This window comes from Typopeltis vanoorti, chromosome 13, assembly GCF_054136105.1.
Source record: "Typopeltis vanoorti isolate ZY-2024b chromosome 13, IOZ_Tvanoo_1.0, whole genome shotgun sequence".
NCBI classification, from domain to species: Eukaryota; Metazoa; Arthropoda; class Arachnida; order Uropygi; family Thelyphonidae; genus Typopeltis; species Typopeltis vanoorti.
In genome coordinates, this window is record NC_143561.1 from 102,174,701 (window position 1) to 102,195,596 (window position 20,896).

Consider the following 20,896-nt stretch of genomic DNA (forward strand, 5'->3'; position numbering starts at 1 on the left):
ATATTTCATTTTTGTTGATAATCGCACGCAAATTTTAGTTGTAAATTGTTTTATTCTTGCATACATTCCTTTTTTGTTATAATAAACAAGGAATCATGAAAAAAAAAAAAGTGCTTCTTAATCACATTGTTCTATAGTGACTGACATCGTTTATTATTACAAGAATTGAACCGAACGCCGTTTGATTTAATTGTGTTTTGCCTAATTTTATCAATGAAATTGGTCCAAACTATAACGAAAATTGAAATGACTCGACAGATGTCACTGCAGATCGTAAAAATCAAACTTCATTGTATTCCATCTAGATGAAATTATTACTAACACCTTAAAGCGTTTTAATCAAAATCTCTATTAAAACCGAAACTGGATGATCAGTTGACAAATTTTAGCGTACATTTAACTACTCAATTTCATTTCCAATCTAATGTAATCTAAAATCAACAAATCTATCTAATCTAAACAAGATGATTCACATATTAGATTAGTTAAAGTAATTGATTAGATAGAATATACGATGGTATTAATGAACTCTAAATTTTCAACCTATAAAACAATTCAGAACACACATGCAGAGCCAGAAAGAGAGAGGGAGAGAGAGAGAGAGAGAGAGAGAGAGAGAGAGAGAGAGAATTACTGATTGCGAATCCCGACATGATCGTGATTACTTTTACAGACAAACTAAAAATTCTGGAACCTATTTAAAAATAAAAATAAACAATAAAAAAAAGCTTGGGAGGGACGGAAGAGGGAAATGATTATACAAAAATCAAAATACCCTCCCTCGGATATCGAGAAATTCTAGTTAAAGCGTTGTTGACCGAGATAAATGTTCAAGACGTGAAAATTATCTATGCATCATATTTATCTAGATGGAGAACAGATCTAGGCCATTTCTTTACCCATTATTTTAGTCGAAAATCGTATTTTAGACACTCCCATTGTTCAAGGGGTTCGATAGTAATATTACTTGATAGACACCAGCATTCTACTAATGCTAGATAATCTAAATCTTGGCCTTATTCCATTTTTTTTTTTTTTTTTTTAAATACGTAACTTGCAAAAAGAAATATATTGATAACAACAATTCTGTCTTTATACGAAAATTTGCAAATATTTATCTCATGCACAAGTATTTAACACAAATACTCTTTGACATTTAAGTGTAGTCACTATTTTTCAATTAAGAATCAATAATTTTCTTAAGTTCGCTTGTATAATAATAAATCGAATCGGTAAACTTTATCTAATGCTGCAAAACTGAAACTCTATATTGAGTTCTCATTACTGTCTTATGCGTGCCTCTTCTTCTAACACGTGTAAATAGATATTTTATTTAATGACATTTTCTATAGTTTGAAAGGGCATTTTCTTTTAATTGTTAAGCATGCTCGACAATCAATTTTGTTTTACATCGTTGCCATGTAATGAATATTGAGTTTTAAAGTCTGAATGTTATTTTTATTGTTGCACACGTGCTCAATAGTAGATTTCGTTACATGTAAATTACAAAAGCATGAATAATAGCATTTAATAATATAAATAAACTTCAAAAAATTTACTATGTATTAACAGACTTATGTGATTAAATATTACATATGTATTGCTGGGATTTTTTTTTTTAAAGCCCAAATAGTGTAACTTATGATTGTATATCACGACTATCAAATTTCTTTCCAGAATTATCAAATACATCAGTAACTTTACAAAACTTAAGGTAGATTTCAAAATGAACAGCTGTGCACGTTATTGGTCGGTAACATCAAGGCGTTTCTTAGAATTATCTTCATTTTTTTTTAAATTTAGAAACATGGCATTTTTACATATTTTGAAATCTTAATAACATGTAAAATTTTTGAATAAATTTTTTATTTCTAATAAGGACGAAATTTATATGCAGATTTGTTTTGCTATTTTAAAATCTAATAGTGCAGATATTATTATGTGTATACCTATCTTATTTTATTTACTTTTTTTTTTTAATCGTGATACTTACTGACATTCTAAAGTTCTATGAGACTATGACTGCACAGCGAAAGCCTTGAAAAAAAAAAAAGGCAACCTTTGTACAATTCATTTCCTTTTTTTTTTTAAAATAAAAAATAAAATAAAAATATTAGTCCGTGTGTGGGCAGATATTAAACAAAAAGGGAATCCATTAATATTATTTTTGAACAACTGGATGTTGGGAAGTTCGTGAGGAAGGCCGTTGCAGAGAACAGAGGTAAGTTGAATGAAGAGTGGGAGAAACAGGGTCTCTGGATAGCAATTTGGATGTCAGTCTGCTGCTCGTGTACTGTAGGCTTAGCAGAAGTGGGGCGGATGTCAGGATGGTATCCTGACATTACCCTCACACAGAATATGGACACTATCCTTAGCCCGCCTTTTATATACCTTAACTTTCCACGAAGTTCTGTTATTACGTATGTTCTAAGGTCGATTTGATTGTATGAGAGTAGAAAATCGGAGTTCCCGGAGAAAAATTTGTCCATCTCTATCAAAGTTTGAGGAGAATCATTAGAGAAACAACTAGGCGGATTTTTAGCAGAATAATTGCGTAAAGCACGTGTTCTCTTTGTATGTTCAGAGTGAAAAAAAAAAAAAAAGTGAAATTAAATATCTACCAGGAAGTCTCTTGAGTTGTCAGATGATCGACTAAACTTTATCAATTACGGACGATGTTCACCTACTGCATTATCTGGTCTTGACAAGATTCGTTACCTTATACAATACTGGGATGAAATGCGATAATCTTTTCCGCTAATTACATTCAGTTCCCTTAATGGATCGACGTTAGTTCGCATCTTAGGATTAAACAATAGCATACACTCTTCTCTTAAAAGGCTTAGACTGTTGTTCTCTTCCCTAGCGGATACTCGAACTGCGTGTTACCGTAGAAGGTGATCTGTTTCCAAGGGTGCAATCTGACCAGCTTGCAGTGCCATTCCCTGTCGTGGTACGTGCTCATTAAAATCACCGCATATGAACCGTCCAGAAATTACCAGGATTGCATCACGCAACTCTTTCCTCTTGATTCGGTTAAATATTTTAAACAGACATTTAGACAAATAGGTGTTATATTTAAAAGAGAGAAAGCGAAATGGAAGTTTTTGTTTTACTAACTAATTATTGTGTTAGTACAGTAGTTTTGGCGTGCGTGTCAGATATGCTTCTTCATCCATTACTTACTGTCCGATCTCAAATAAACCTCTGTATGGAAAATTTGTGTCTATAATCAGTAGTTTCGGTTATAGTTTGCGAAGTCTTTCGCACGGTTGTGATGTCTCGGAAAAGTTTTCTTAATGAAAAAGAGAAGAAAAGCTGAGGAGGGGGGGGAGGGTGTTTTGCTCTAAGAAATTTTATGATGCTGGAATTGGCGGTGGGGGGGGGAGAAAAATAAACAACTACAGTGTCTCATCCAGAGGTCGCTAACCCTCTCTTTGTCAAGTAAAGTTCGGTAAGTCCTCTTTCGTGCTGGAACATGCACGCACGCCTTAAATCCACTTTGCTTGCATTTTATCTTTTGTTATTTTACTGACCTGCAGTCTTGATACCGAAGCTGGAATGATGATAATGACTTTATGGCAGCGTGTTGGGATCTTTTTCCTTGTTTGATATTTATGATGGCAATTTTGTATGTATGTGTGTGTGGGGGGAGATATACACATGGATATTTGCCATTGCTTCTTACGAACTCGTATTACTTGCCCATGTTAAAACCATCCCCCAATTCTAGCATTAGGATAGAGAACCGTTTTTTATACATTTCGAGAAATTAAGCTCCGATTTTTTCTTATGTTCATTGTACATGTAACAGCACTTTGGCTTCTCCATTTTCTTCGGATTAATTACCACAAGATTAGAATATCAATTCAATACAAATTTATTTTCTTAGAGAATTCTATGCGTTTCCCATTTCTATTTCCCATAGTTACTCTTATAACTCACAAACCGAAAGGATGTTGTTGTTGGTGGTGGCGGTGGTTGTTTAGAATTACGGCGAAGATTAAGGCTATGAGGCCAGTATATTAATAAATTGTATGTGTTTTTCTGGCCAGTTTGTCTGTTTGGCAAGACGAAAAACTCATGTTTCCAGGAAGAAATATTCTGCCTCTAACTCACTTCCAGTTGTAGGCCATCATAAAGTTTCTCTTGTGTTCTAGACTCTTTCAATTCAAATGGCATCGTCGATATCGACTCAGCTATTGAAAGCTCAGATTGAAAGGATCACCCATATTTCGATTCGAATTCGAAAAAGGTTGGGAAGTAGTATCACCCCTCTCTCTCTCTCTCTCTCTCTCTCTCTCTGTGTGTGTGTGTGTGTGTGTGTGTGTGTGTGTGTGTGTGTGTGTGTGTGTGTGTGTGTGTGTGTGTGTGTGTGTGTGTGTGTGTGTGTGTGTGTGTGTGTGTGTGTGTTACAAAGTGAGATATGAGATATACAACAGTTGCAGATATTTCTTGTTCTAGTTTACAAATAGAGACTTAAAGTGGATTTTTTAAAACTAAAAATCCGTGTGAGTAGTTTTCTTAAGAAAGAGGAAGATACGCAAACGATGGAACACAAAAGTGTTATTTTTTCAGAATTTTAGAGAGTTGATTTCAATGCCGGAATAACCCTGGCTTAGCGTATTGCGTATTTGTGCCAAGGGCCCGTATATCCTTAATCTGGCATTAGTTGATCCAGAAGTGTGCACTGAACGTAGCTATAACCCATCTTCTAATGTCCTTTTAAGTAACTTCCTCGGACATATTATGCACTAGCATTTTGCTAACAATCGCCGCTCCCCACCCCCCCTTCCTTTGTTTTGTTAAAACCTGGTTTATTATACTGTACCGGATGCTGAGCAGGGGCGGACTTAGGCATGGGCTTTATGGACTTCAGCCCAGGGCCCATTCAATCAAAGGGCCCCCTTCGCGGTCAAAAAAAAAATTTTTAATTACAAATTTAAGAAAAAATAAATTATACAATATTTTTTCGTACCTAGGTAACATTAAAATCGTTAATTTGCAACATTATTGGATTTGAATTAAATATCAAATATCAATGTTTTAAATGACAGTAAATGCTCTGTCTTCTGTCGGTAGTCGGTAAAATCAAAATATGCTTTGTCATTTGTCAATTATGCAAATAATATAGCAACGTCGGAATGGGAGTGCAAGTCTAGCTCATCCAGGTCATCTAAAGCTTGTTAGCTTAGCGTAGCTCTCACATATATACTTTCTGCTCTCACCGTTTGACATTTGAGGTTATGTAATGGTACAGTACAGTTGAATATTAAATAGTTATTTGTTCGGTGAAGTGTACTGTTCAGGTGTTTCGTTTCTTCACTGGTAAGAATCGGCAAAGTTTACGAAATACTAAATAAATATACATTAAACAACTTAATATGGGAGTAGATTTTTTTTACTTCTTTTCAGATTAAATAAATACATAAAAAATGTCTGGTAGAAAATATAAAGGCGGAGCTGAAAAACGAAAAACACAATTAAATAGAGAAAAAGAAAGAAGTAAATGTGCCAAAATTTCAAATTTTTTTGTATTGGAAAATAAAAATCTAAAAGAGTTAATTTTGGTTAATTGGATAAGCTCCCTCCCCCAAAGAGTGTTAGTCCAGGGCCCCCAAAGTTAACGGTCCGCCACTGATGCTGAGGTCTTCTGACATCTTTCTAATCTTTGAAACGTTTTCTTCTGTTCGAACTAACTTTCTCTTCTCTTAAGCTTTTCTCGAATCATTGAGGTTCTTTAGCTGTGAACTTCACAACCGCGACCGTCTCGAGGATAAGGTTGTTGGCCCTGTGCCTCCCGGTGTGTCCTATGTCTGTAGATGCGTGTGTTCACGGGGCCGGTTTGCCTGTTCTAGAGGACGAAAAACCCGAGTTTCCATGTGAAAAAAACCCCTACCTTCATATGAGACCGGTTAACTCACCTTTAGTCAAAAGAGACCAGATAAAGGTTCCGCACGTCACGTACGAGAATCGAACCTAGGTCTTCCTGACCAAAGGGCTTCGTTTATACTGACTGAGCTACGGAGGCTCTCGAACTAAGTTTGACTCTCTTTAAAATCCCATCGGTTACTTCGTGACTTTGAAACCCACGCAAAGTTTTTTCTCTAATATTCATTGTCGATGTTTGAAGCATTTAAAAAAAAAAAAGAAGTTTCACATGTTTACGAAGTAAATGTCCGCGCTGTTAGCCGAGTGGCTATGTACTTTGCAACCATATGCCTGGGAAAGGAATGTCCTGGGTTCGGTTTCCGTCGCCGACGTGAGGAGCTTAAGGATCTTTCTCAGACATAGTCAAGTTAGCCCGTCTTGGGGGTGGACTGCAGGGTTTTTCTCCCCAGTTTATCTGGGGTTTTTCCTCCCGCAGACAGGCAAACCGACCCAGTGAACACACACTGGGAGGCATAGGGCTAGCCACCTTATCCTCGGGACGAGTACGGCTTAGGAGTAAGGATAGCCCCGTAACAGGCCACTAAGCATAATATCTGAAGGGAAAAAGAAGAAGAAGACAAAGTAAATGGCGAAATATACAAAAAATAATGACTGAATCATGTCAAATAGTATCAAGTGAACAAGTAATTTGTTCATCCGTATAATAGTCATATGTATAAACATAGTGCTTCAGTCCCGCCAGAAACCGTTCTGAATTATAACATTGTGATTTTTTTTTTTTTTTTTTAAATGGACAATACACAAGCAGCTATCAGTCAGTTCGTCCATTCGTCCGTTACTGCTGTTTTGGCTGTACAGATTTTTATGAAATTTCGTCTGTGAGATATTTAACAAAAATAACTGAAGAGTTTAAAATTTGGATTACATCGAACAGATTTATTAGTATCCGAATTATTCAAAATAAATTATATACTAAACACTCTACCAACATTCAACGACTTTTAGCGTACATTTCTGATAGTGAATGACCCCGCTGGGCATAAATGAAGTAATTTCTTTGGCTTCATTGCAATTTTACTGATATAACCAGGATATTACCGTATTTTCTATTGTACAAAATGCACTGGCATACACAGATTTCACAATCTGCATTTGCTGAAAAAAAAAATATTAAACTTTTTTTTTTTTTCTAGAAATCAAAATATGAATGGCATTTCGTTATAAGTCAGAAGAAACAAAGTATATTGACTTAGTATTTGAGAAAATCCTCCCGGAGTGCCTTATACGATAGAACAACAGATATGCCATTTTATGATAAAAGCTTCCTTGATGGCGAACTCTTTCTGATCCAGCATTTTTTTTCTTCTTCTCCAGTTTCTTGTTCGGCAGATTCATCACGTTTGTTTTTAACGTATCTTTCCAAAATGAATATTCTGGGATGAAAACTACGCTCCGTAGGTTTACATTTCTTTTTGGATAACACTTTAAATAAATAACTTCTCCATCAATTCCATGATTTGTATCACTCGGTGTGAAATGATCGCTTTACTTATTCTTGGCATGAAAAGACATATTTAATAATTACAGTAGGGTCACTGGTTCCTCTCACCTTGTTGCTCCACGGAATTAATGTATGTCATATTTAGGCTTATTATTATATAGTTCAATGTAAAAAAAAAAAAAAATTATCCAGTGAATATTTGGTGGGTATCATGAAAAGACAGTAATGTAAGTAAGATACAGAAAGAGTCGGGTGTTTTATGTATTTATTTTTTAGTCACGTGTTCTTAGTTGATAAGTGCATCATTCCTGGGGCGTAGTTGCATTTCGTTAAAAAAAGGGAAAGTAAATGCACAAGTTTTAATAACGGTTGTTTCCACACATGAGCAAAGATTTGTTTATTTCAGAGGGCGTTCACCACCTCGTGACGGTATCGCGACCATCCCCCCTAAGTTATCATCAACATTAAAAAAATAAAGAAATCAGAAAGAACAGCTCTTCTTTTTTTTAGTTGTACCAAAAGACGCTTTTCCAACTCACCGTAGCGACATTAAATAGTTTGAGAGGGGGGGGGGGGAGACAAAGTACTACCTGTCTCGTGTCACCACTTTTTGTGACTTATTGTTGAAAGCAATATGCGTATTGGGGTCTACCCTTAGGGAGTTATATCATAACTGCCACACGAGTTATGGGATGTTATGTAATTTTATTGGTGATTAAACTTTGTCGCACTGGTATGACAGAAGTGTTCTGTTTTCACGACACCGCTTTCTATATTTATATTATTCAGTTTTTCTGTTTCTAGTTAAAAACATATACTAGCAGCTCATTTTCATTCCTAACCCATTTTAATATAAAAATCTTATATTTTCGGTTAATAATTTTATTTTAAAAAAAGTTGGCCATTGTGTGGAATTTAGGTCTTAGAATTTACAAACCAAGCAGGGGGAAAAAAAAAAAAAAAAGAAAAAAAAAGCAGCGATTGGTACAAAGTCTAACCAAGTATGGTTTGCCAACAATTGTTTGTTCATTCGAGACTTCGTATGTTATCCATTGTTAAAATATTGGAATCAGTTCGTGCTTTTCTCGCTAGAGTGCGTTAATAAAATAATTACTGCAAAAAATAACTAATTTAGTAACATCTCATTATCGAAGTTTTTTTCGCCACAATTAAAAAAAAAAAATTATGTACATGTTTATCAAGAGTTAGTGGTGTGTGTAGAAAATAACAGTAGTTATGAACAAACCTTTATTCTTAAAGGCAGCTGTACATAAAATGTGCAGTGAGAAATTAACTGTTATATAGCATACAAAAATATAAATGATATTTTATACTGAAGTATACAAATAAATAGAATATGTAATTGCAATTAAATTAAAATTTAATTATTTTTATCTTAGTTTCATCCTTATCTCATATGGCTTTGCTAGTTTCTTCAGTTTGATGAATATTGTTTTTAAAGAAGTGCGAAAGATTGAGAACGATTATATATATATATATATATATATATATATATATATATATATAAACAGCGTTCCCTGGCGGTGAAAATATTAATTAATTTCAATACTTCAAAATCATCACCCCAATTTTGTGTGTGTGTGTGTGTGTGTGTGTGTGTGTGTGTGAAATTAAAAGCCAAAAATGTTTACAATTGGAAAAAAATTATTTTCATTCAATTTACAATTTAACTATAAATATTTTTTGGGTAAATCATACATTTTAGAATTCTCTTTTCGTGCGATGAGAAATCCTCAAAATTAATCTTTTAAATATTTTTATTTCAATGTTATCATGCACGAAAGCCGAAACTGAAAATTATATTTCTGCAATTGAAAAACCCTTGTCGCAATAAATTTTTAAATTAAAATATTGTTATGATAAGGATTTCAATGCATTTTTTTTTCAGTTGAAATATTCCAATAATCCTTCCTTGTTGAAAATTATCTTAACTCGTGCTGATAGAAATGGGAACTGATCAGCTGACAGTTTTTATACGTGCCCTTCTCCTCGTCCTTTATCATTTAATGGTGCCTGAGCCTTGGATACGTTACATCTGGGATGAAATTGTGCACAGTTCTGAGTTATTTTCTGTTATTTTAGAAATCATCTTCCTAACTTCCTGGGCGGTTTTTCCTGTCCCACTTTCTTCTCACCAAGTAATTTCACCTCTTACCTACCTATCTCAGCACCGTAGATCGAGTGTAAACATGTAGAACTGTTCTCTTAGAAGCAACAATCCAGAAGTATGTCAGTGCCCTATACGCAGTAAAAACCTAATTGTCTGTACCTGAAGTTCACGTACAAAACCCACGTGGGGTCTCTCAGCAGCAGGTTTAATATTTCCTTGTGCCATGAAGTGATGCGCAATCATTGTACCCCGTGACCTGAAAGAGCTTAAGAGTACCAGAAAATTGGTGATCAAATCAAACTTATGGTGTGTTCGCATCTTTATGATATCCCTTCGCGGAAAGTGTTCCAAAAACGGGGGGGGGGGGAATAGGAGAAAGAAAAGAAAAATAAAATTCCATATCGATAGGAAACTAGAATATTTTTCTCTTCGTGGTGTGTTTTCTTCGTGAAAAAGAAAAGCGAGTTGGGTGGCATTGTTAGGAGACTTGAGGTTGCAATTTGTCGTGAGTTGTGTCAGTCTCCGCTAATTTCTTTTTTCTCTCCTCCCCCCCTGTTTTTTTTTTTTTTTTTTATCTGCAGATAGATGACGCTACTTGTAATGTTGTATGTTTCGCTTCACAGCTTTTTCTTTGTTTTATAACTCCTATTGTTAGTGTCACCATGGTATGATGTTCTGATTGTTTGTACAGTATATGACAGCAACCTCACGTTAAGCTTTAAGCTTCGCTATATCGACATTTTTTCTTTCTTTTAAAACCTCCTTTCCTTTGTCAATAAACTCCTTTCATTAAAAGCTAATAATGCTTTTTAAGTATCCTTGTTTTATGATAAAAAAATTAATATTTTATTTTGTTTATTTACAATAATACATTGTTTTCTTCTCCTTTTTTTTTTTTTTTTTTTTTTTTTTACGTATTAGGCCTAGTAGCCTGTTACGGAACTGTCCTTAGCCCTTTCAAACCATACCCTTCCCGAGGATAAGGTGGTTAGGTTAGCCCTATGCCTCCCCGTGTGTTCTATGTCTGTAGATGCGTGTGTTCACGGGGCCGGTTTGCCTGTTCTGGGGGACTAAAAACCCCCAGAACAGGCAAACCGGTGGAAAAAAAAAAAACCAACTTCCGTATGAGACCGGGTAACTCACCTTTCGTCCAAAGAGACCAGATAAATTCCTCACGTCACTGACGGGAATCGAACCCAGTTCTTTCCAACCAAGGGCTTTTCTATACTAGCTGAGCTACGGAAACTCAACGCTACTTTCTTTTAATATCTTTAATATAACTTACTGATCCTTTCTGTAGAATATACCGGAAATTTTATTCTGGTAATGCTTTTTCTCATAAATAATAAATTCGTGAGGAAAATTCTTCATATTTTTTCAAAACGATATATATATATATATATACACGGTGTTCGGGATAAATTTGACAGTTTCGTAAGGAAAAAGAAAATCTTCTTTGTATCTATTAAATTTAATGAATTGACAAAAAAACATTACAGGCAGAGTTAATTACAATACTATCAACAAGATTTACTCAAAATAACCACCATTAGCATCGATCACAGCTTCAATTCTGCTTCGGAACCTCGAACAAGCTGATGCTACAGTCTCCCTGGGAAGGGCCGCAAAAACTGTTTTAATTTTATCCATTAACTGGGCTTTTGTATTACTGGAAGTGCGATTGGTGTCTTTTTCAACTGCGCCCCATACAAAATAATCCATGGGGTTAAGGTCTGGGGAGTTTGGAGGCCAAACATTTGGACTGGTGAAGTCGTAGAAATTTTCAGACAACCATTTTTGACTTTTCCCAGAGGTGTGGCAAGGGGCCGAATCCTGCTGCCATACATATGGCCTACCATTGGCTACCCTTGTTATCCAGGGCTTGACTACAGTTAGCAACTCCACGAACAAAGCCCGAATTCCAATGCCAGGGTTCTTCAACACCTGTTCCTGCAGATTTGCGAGGAATTCTGCTGTACGAACGCAATCAGATCGTCTGCTAGGGATCTTTCTTCTTGCTACATCCTCGTAGTCACCATTGCAAGTCTCTAGTTCATGCCTGATTGTTTTTACTGTATTCAGGGAGCATTGGGCAGCAGTCGTAATATCCTTATTTTGATGGCGGGCACGAATCATCATGATACAAGTTATTCTCTTCCATGATTCAGGTGGGTTCCAGCTATCCATCCTTTCTGACATCTTGTATATGAATGAAGAAGGGTCCAAACTTTTAAATGAAGAGAAGTGTGTGTTAATACATGTAACTTACGGAAAAATATAATTAATTATAAATATGTCAAATTTATCCCGAACACCCTGTATATATATGGGTTTTATATATAAATATATAAAACCCATTTTTATATTTTAGGAATGCGCCTTTTTTTTTTTTAATTTTTATTTTTTTTTTTACAAAATACCTCCCAAGAAGCATTGCACAAATCTAATCCAAAATTATAATTTGATTTTATAATTTTATAAGATCAAATTATCACAAAAGACTAAAACTTTGCATAAGTTACGTTATACCTGCTGTGTTTTAAACCACCATTTCTAACAAGGGTTCCCAAATTTGGGATAGCGGAAGAAACAGAGCGCAGTTGCAGGAAGATTAGTTAGAGCCTGCTTCTTCGGTAGAGGGAGAATGGGGATTGGTTTCCATTTTTACACTTGACACAATGACATCACAAGAGCATAGTAACACATAGCCGGTTTGGAAGAAGCATTTGTGTTATTAAAGTAGGGAATGGAATTGGGGACCTGATACTGTATTTTACTTTTATGACCTGCGTGGAATGTTAATTTTATGACCTGCACTTGATCGCCAGTTCGTGTAGTATTAGGAACGTTTTCTTACCTTAAGTAACATGAGGAAGAGGGGAAGTGGAAGATAGAAAGAAATAAAGAAACCCATCTTCCTTAAGACAATATTTTGCTAAGAATCTATGCGTATAGGGTTTCTTCATTTGAACTTTTCTCTTTGAAGTAAATGAGATGGGTTGAAAAGGAGAGTAATTAAAAAAAAAATGGATGAATAGGCGTGTTAAACAAATGAGTTTACTCAAATCGCCATTCAATTTTGTATAAAAGTTCGGAACTTATATTTATAATTTAATGCTCATTTATCATCCAGCTTTCATTAAAATAGTGATTTATTACCGGAGTTTGGAAACTACATTTAAATAAAAATTTCCCCCATTAGTTATATTTCTCCTTTTATCGCCACTTCCATAGTACGAAACAAATACAGTAAATGCACTCTTGGAATGTTTTTTATTTTTTAAAATCGCAGTTAATCTGATTTCAATACAGGTATCTTTTGCTGGAAATTCTGTTTATTATTACAAGTAGCTGCATTGTTGACTTTATTTTTCAAATTTAAGAACAGAAAAATAGATAATAAAACTGATTACATCAGATGAATATTATATTCAACGTGACATTGCTTTAAATTATGGCCGCCAAGTGTACTGATGATGCTTTGATACTTCTGTAGAGAGCGATTTTTATCTTTTGGCAATCAATAATATATTACCTTAATTATGAACTGCAACGAATACTTGTTTTGCTATTGGCGTTAAAAATAGTGTTTTGTCACAGTATTAAAGTAATGCGAAATATTAGCTTGACATGAAATAACAAAGATTTTTTAATACAAAGGAATTAAAAAAAAAATGAAGAAACATATATGATTTGTAGGACTAAGTTCCCGTATGAACCTGAATGGTGAGGTTGTGGAAGCCATTTTAAAATACTGTAATTACTCTAAATATATCTCAGTAACAGGATACGCGTGAGGATAACTCTTTAGGGATGAATAAGTATAATTTTCTTTACATCATTTTTATGGTTAATTAACTACCTAAATTATTTTTTAATGAAAAAATTCAAAGCAAGAGTGAGTGTTTTTATGTTTCATACATGAATGAAATAATGGAAAATAAATAGTATCTTATCGAATATGAGTCTGTGTGTGTTCCAGTAATCTTTTTCGCATCTAAGGGTCCTCAGTAATAGATTTTTCTGAGAATATTATTAAATCAAAATAAACTAAAATCTCTAAACTTTTTATACTTTCCAATTAAACTAGACTTTCTAAATTGTCATACTTCCTAGTTCTGACTAACCCTAGGTTATTGTTTATATTTGGTTTTTAGATGTTTTTCCCCCGCTTATTTATTTACCTACCTACTTAATTTTGTTTACCTGAGTAATAGAATGTTGGTTCAGTGATTGACTCATAGATGACAGACTTTTTTTTTTTTTTTTGTTTTGGAGATGATTTTATTCATATAAATAGGAGTAGATGAGTAAAGTATAATGCAAGATAGTCGCTTGACGATAGATGGCGGTGGATTTCTCGCAGATGCAACACATTTCTAAGCTATCGGTGAGCATGATCTAACAACTTCCAGATGAAATGTAAGTCTTCAATTTTTCTTCTGTTGGCGTTGTTCGTGGAAGGCTGTCTTCTTTTAAAGTTTTCCAGCCTTCAACTTAAAAAAAAAAAAAAAAAAAAAAAAAAAAAAAAAAACCGACTGGTTTGTTATTTCATAACTTACAGAAAATAAATATCAGTCTTGCAACAATAAGCCATAAACTCCGAGGGATTATAAGCATCCATGGTAGTGTTCTCCAAACCGGAGCTTCTTGAACTTCCTCCCGTCGAGGGAAGAGATCTTTGATGTCACATTCTCTCTTATATACTGTTGTAATATATCATAATACATTTAAAAAAAATACGTCGTCATTTAAACACTACCAAGTTATTCAGTTAAAAAATGTAAAACTAATGATTTTACGCTCACATATCTTTGCTCTGTTGTTTCGTGGATTAACTATGGGGGAAAAAATCACATTGTCAGCCGAGTTTCTTAATCTACAAAGGCTCCCAAGGAGGAGAACCTCCTTCTTCATTGGGACCCACAAATTGCCAAGTAACTCCAGAGAAGAAGAAGAAGGAGAAAGTATATGCATCGTTACAATCCTATGGGTAGCATAAATTCGGTTGACGAACTCAAACAAATTTTTATTTATTATAGTTAGCAATTTTGATTCATGAAGTTCATCATAATCCATCTGAAACTTATCTACTAGTAAGTTGTATTTTAGCTTACAAAATTCTAGCGCGCTCGTACTCAAAAAAAAAAAAAAAAAAAAAAGATAAGATAATCGAAAACGGATTTCATTGTTGAATGAACCTTTAACGCTTTGAAGCTTTTTAACATGGATAGGCTCTGGAATGTAAAACCGTTTAGCACGCATAAACTCCTTTGACTTCTGTGCATTAAAAAAAAATTCCAAATATGCAACATTTTTTCCCCCTTTATCATCTTAATTTTCTCTACACCGGTTAACTATGTAATGATAGAACATAGCGTTCTGCAGAAATTGATTTGCCGCCCAGAGGTGTATTTTAACGTGCTGAAACACCTGATTGACTACAAACAGGTGTTGGTTAACCTGCATATACGGACTGCCACTTCAAAAAAGAAATGCATTTTCTAAGCCACAGCAATTGCTTGAAAGTACCATTTAGCAAACCAGATCTCCAAGAGTTAAAAGTAAAGTACTGGAATTGTAGCTTGGATTCGTGACGTTAAAAGGCCACGTTCGGTCTTCTGTTCCTTGAGAAATGCGAAGAAACTGTTCTCTTTCCCCCTCCCTTTATCCTCCCTACCATGTGGAGTCCGTTCGCCTTGCGATTTTGGCAGAAGGAGGTCATGCATGTACCCTAATTATACCCAACCCGTAACCATCAGCTGTCAACTCGAAGTTGTAAGGCGAGAATAAAAGAGATGTAACGGTCTGTGCTCTCGACACCTTTGAAGGTTTTACCTCTGTGCCTTTGTCCGGAGTAAGCTTTTGGTCGTGATCTTTAATAAACAGTCTGGTGGACAGTGCTTTTAAAGAAAGGTTGAGAAGGATCTTTTATAACTTTTCAGACTTGTAATATCTTAGTTCATTGACGCGCATTCTACATACAATACAGATATATACAGTAAAAGTCCAATGTAACGCGGTCCGATTTTCTGTGTATGATTAATGAAATAATGTTAAATATAGTAGAAAACCTCTCTTGTAGTGTCTTTTTCATTAGAACGAACATTTAATTTTCCGTAATGGTGCAAGTAATACGTTGCTAATGAGTCTCTCCCCGGAGCAGGTAATAATAATAATACACACATAAATAGCTCATGGCAAAAACATGATGTTAAAAAAGAGAATCATGATGTCATTATATATTAACAGAATTGAAGAATTTAAAATATTTTAAGTTAAAACTTTGAAGGGAAACACAGATCTAATCCAAAAAGTTGGAAAATTAAAATAAGAGTTAAAAGTAAAGGCTTAATATGTTATAATAAGGAAAAGAAACATATATATATATATCATTATAAATTCAGATCTAAGTTCGTAATCCAGGTCACAACTTCAGGAGCCGCTTGTAAAAAGTCATTCCAATCATTTTGATAAGCACGGAAGATGCATTCTGTTACAATATGTTGCATAGTCTGTCGTGGAGCACCACAGTCACATTCTGGAGATGTTTGTCTGTTCCATTTATAGAGAGTATCTCCACATAGGCCATGATTTGTCCGAATTCTATTTAGTACTGTCCATGTTTTGCGAGGTAGATCTGATCCTGTGATGATTTGATCACCTTTAAAGATGTTATGCAAATGTTTTTTCGTATTTTCCTTCCATGTTTCTTCCCACTTTGATAAAGGATTAAAATTATTTAGCACTAGTTCTTCTGCTGCTCGTAGTGATGAATGGCGAGATTTCAATCTATTGACGTTAAGAGTTGGGAGATCCTGATGAATAGGTAGGTTCGGATTACCAGCAATTTTTTGGAATTCACGGACTAAAGAATCCAATCTACGTAGTTCTGTAGGAATAATGCCTGCTAAAAGAGGTAACCAGTATGTTGGGGGTCAACAGCGATAGGCAGCCAGTCTATCCTAAGGATCTCCTGGCCGATTTCATGATGTCTACTGAATTTATTGAACATAATAATAATAATAATAATAATAATAATAATAATAATAATAATAATAATAATAATAAAGCTGTCGCTTAACGTTTTGCTGCAACTCGCTACACTTAGTGTTGGTTGACAGTCAAAAATCGATTTCCGTTTAATAAATGACAGCATGTTTCTTTTAACTTTGTAATTTTGGTTTTGTTCTTTGTATTTGTTCATCCTATGCTAAGGAATTAATGTTCGATGGCTATTCTTCTTGATGAAATGATTTTTTCTCTGACATGTGTAAAAACGACTTGTATTCTTTAGTAAAAACGTATCACAATAACTAAAAATATTTGAATTGGACAGACGTTACTTGTTTCATCGTTCACGAACTGATTGTTCACATTATGCATTCCTACAGGTTATTCTTAAACTCATGCGAATTTTTTTCTTTAGTAAATCGATTGTAAACTGATGAAAAGAAAGCAATATGCCCAAATTGGTGGTCTTACTTTTACAGTTTAAGAATTTTTGACGGAGCAGACATGCTCTTTAAAATATAATAAATTGCCCACAAAACGCGTGATAGGATCAGTAATTCGCGTATACAGTATTTATATACAGTAAAATAGTTTCATTTGATTACTTGACTAAAACGGATGCGACTTTAACCTCCTTATTTCCATGGCAACATCAGTAGGCTCTATTTTCATTACAGTTTTGCGTCTAGTACAGAATAGATAAACCTCCCTATTTCAGTGGTCAGGTGCTCTTTACTACTTTTGTGCACTGTATCAGTTCAACTTATGACAGATATGCGGACCGTACTTCTAAGAAAAGGCAATTTTTTATCATAAGCTGTACGTGTATTATGTAATTGATATCTTTCTGGCGCCAAAATCAAAAATAATTCCGCTTTAATTAAATACTATTTTTTATTTTATTTATTTATTATTATTATTTTGTTATTCAACCCATGCGATTCTCCACTTGTCTATTTCTTTTCTTGATCATAAAAATTTATAAAAAAAAATCGATATTTGATATGCTGAACATCTTAATACAAATTCATTTATCTTACAAAGTGGATAATGACTTTATTATAATGTGCTTTTTTTTTAATGTTTCATCATAATTTATGCTTTCGCGTAGCGCAGGCATTCATCGCCATATCCGACGGATAGTATGAATAACCCTTTTTCCAATAGTCTGCTGTGTTTGTTAGTTTTTCATCCGGCATGAAATGCAAACCGGTCAAAGATCACCGGTTTTGGTGATCTTTGACCGGTTTGCATTTCATGCCGGATGAAAAACACGAAATTCGGATTCGAAAATCTTTCTCATCTCCGTAGCTAACTAATCTCCATTATTGACAGAAGCGTGCGTCTCATTCTTGGAATATTCCGTAGAGGAGTGTATGATTCCTACTAAAACAGCAGAAGTAAGAATGTATAAGTAGCTAAGCAGTATTCACCACATTCTTTCAAAATGAATCGGTTTAACTCTGAGCATGTCCTATGCCAGTCGATATTATCTGGAGTGTTAATTTAAAGTAGTGAATTGCTCTTCTAATTTTCTTTTGTTTATTAACAAGAACAGCTTTAAAAAATAAAAAACAGACCAATTAGGAAATCTCGCATTTCCAAGGGAACTCATTTCCTGCCACTCAGACTTCGAGACGTCATTCACTGTCATATAAAAAAATACCGAAGTAAACAGCTCCTCGTGTTAACTAGTTGTTTTGCAGATGATGTTCTTTTGTATAATAGTTTACTGCGTCTACATAAAACCGAAATTTAATACACTAACTAGACAAGAGTCACTACTGTAATTAAAATCTTCGGCATATGTAGCTCGTTGGCATGGTAACTGATTATATAACTAGTAATTTCTATTTATCCGAAGTAACCTAAAATCATAATTCATAATTAAAAGTACATAATAAAAAATAATGTCTGAAATCATTTATACATGTATTAGTTGGAGAAGTTAATCACTCTGCCAGTTTGGCAGAGTGAGTGAGTGGCTTGTTTGTGAGTTTTTAGGATGAAAAATCCGAATTAGTACCCTTTATCTATAGTAATTAAACAGTTGATTTAGATAGGAGATGAATTTCATCACTCGATGTGAGATCACCATCACTCTATTTATTGGAAGTCTGAAGTAGCTAGAAAAAATTTCCTTGAAGAAATAAATTAATTAAATCCCAATTCTACTGTATACTGACCTTGTTTGTTTGTGTGTGTTATTATTATTATTATTATTTGACACCTCCAGGGAGTCCAAAGACTCATGAGGGAGAGTGTGCCAACAGCATCGAACGATTGGGCCCCTTCCAACTACTAACCGCGGTCAAACTTACTTAACTGAGCCATTAGTAGCAGAGGCTCTACCAATCGATCAACCTTTGCCGGCGGATTTGCCGGTGTTATGAAGGTAGTGATTTAAACAACTACTTTATATTTTAAAATTTTCTTAATTTAATTATGTACCGTTGTTTAAGTACCAAAGCAATCGAGAGAAGCAAGCTATACAAAATGACAAGCATAAAAAAAAAAAAAAAAGTGAGTTGTGACAGTTGCTAGGCCTACTTTTACTCATTATCCAGGTTGTCATGTGATTTTGGTGTTTCTGATAGCAGTAATTAAACTATTCTGCATTACATGGTCATTGCTTGAAATTGGAGAAAAAAAAAACTCGAAATTATGATATACGAGTGTATTTAACCAACATGATACTAAATATATACATTCAATACTTCTTCCAGGGATGGTAGTTGCTTTCCATCCTGAGACTCATACACACACACAAATACAAAATATTGGATTTATTTGATTTAATTTTTGCAGGCACTTTGCTTATTCACCAAAAATATATTCACTGAACAGCTACAAAAAGGACTTCTTTCAAGAGCTATAAATTATAGATACCTATATCCAGGGACAACTGGAACTACACCAGAGCATGTGACAAAAAATATGTTTTTTTAAAAATTTATTTATTTTAAATTTACAAATGTTGTATGGCCTTTTTTTTTTTCATATAATGCATGGCGGCAACATATTTCGAAAATCGGAACTATAATAGGTGTTATCCATCAACTAACACCAAGTTCGGTGTTATCCATCAACTCTGCTATAGAGACAAGCATGGAACTTTTTCAACCAACTTCGAGCAGAGGAGGAAATTCATTTACCTTAAGGACATTCGCAGACCATCCATATCCACTTGTGGGATTCAATCCCATAACCTGTTGGTTGGAGAGCAGATACACTAACCACTCGGCCGCCCAGGCTGGCATTGTAAATCTATAGCATATTATTACTGTGAATGGAGTAAAGGTTAAATAATCCGGGAACTCTACTCTAGAGATCACACGTACTTTTTTCAGGCCACAGCTCTGTGGTCTCACACTAGGCTATTTAAATCATCTTGTCGTCGAAGTCTGTATACTTTTATTTTTACTACTCTTGTTTTATTTAATTATTTTTATCCTTCATATACATAAATTTATATATTGCCAGCCCCGTAAAACTCGACATATTTGTAATTTAAGTCATCGATCGTTAAAGCTCCTTTGTTTTACCTGTAAATTAGTCGTTGGTCGTTGCTCACAAAAGTTTGTGAACTTGAAAGAGCTTAATAAATAGCATTGTGTACACCTGGGTAGATGCCGATATCTTTTGTTTGTGTAAGCCACAAGGGTGTTTACCTTCACAGGTAGTAGGTCAGTGTTATAACTTGAATTACAGGCCAGTAACTGCAGTGATCATATAACGTATGCAGTGGTAGCATATGGCGGAAATGGGGAACTGTAAGTTAGTGGACAGCCTTCGTTTTTCCAGCTTCGTTCCTGAAAGAAATAGCAAAAGGGTGTAAAGGTTCTCCATTGAGGTCAGGAAGACAAGTTCCGCGATTTTATTTCTTCCTCCCTCTTTAGGATGACGTCACTTACTGATAGAACTTGCTCATTCGCTCTCACCCCTTAAGGGTATTTTACGGGGCTAACCCCTACTTTATAGTCTTCCCTTCTTTCTCTTCATTCTCCCCTCTCGTCAGCACAGAGTTCTCCGCTGGGCTAGCCTTGCCTGAACGCTTGACCTTGCCTCACGTTTGCTTCCTGGTTTTTACTGGTTGAGTAGGCAGCACGATAGACTGCACGGCCCAAACCCACTTCCTCGTTGCAGCTATTAGTATGCCTCACACGAATCCCCAGAGGCATGCATACACACACACACACACACACATACACACACCTACAGACGTGGAAGCACGCACAGTGACGGGTGCGGTCTTTCCCCTCAGATACTTTAGAACCAGACTTCTGCTCTACTACCGTGCGTTCTTCCTCGGGCTCTTATTAAATGACCCTACGAAAGAAAGAGAAGGGGGGAGGTCG

The 20,896-nt window shown here is 34.9% G+C and overlaps 1 protein-coding gene across 6 annotated transcripts in view; it reads left to right on the top strand.

Annotated features, from left to right (window-relative positions):
- The window catches only part of LOC150100421 (myocyte-specific enhancer factor 2-like), a 287,084-nt gene that overhangs the window by 181,721 nt on the left and 84,467 nt on the right, over positions 1–20,896 (top strand). The window lies entirely within an intron of this gene.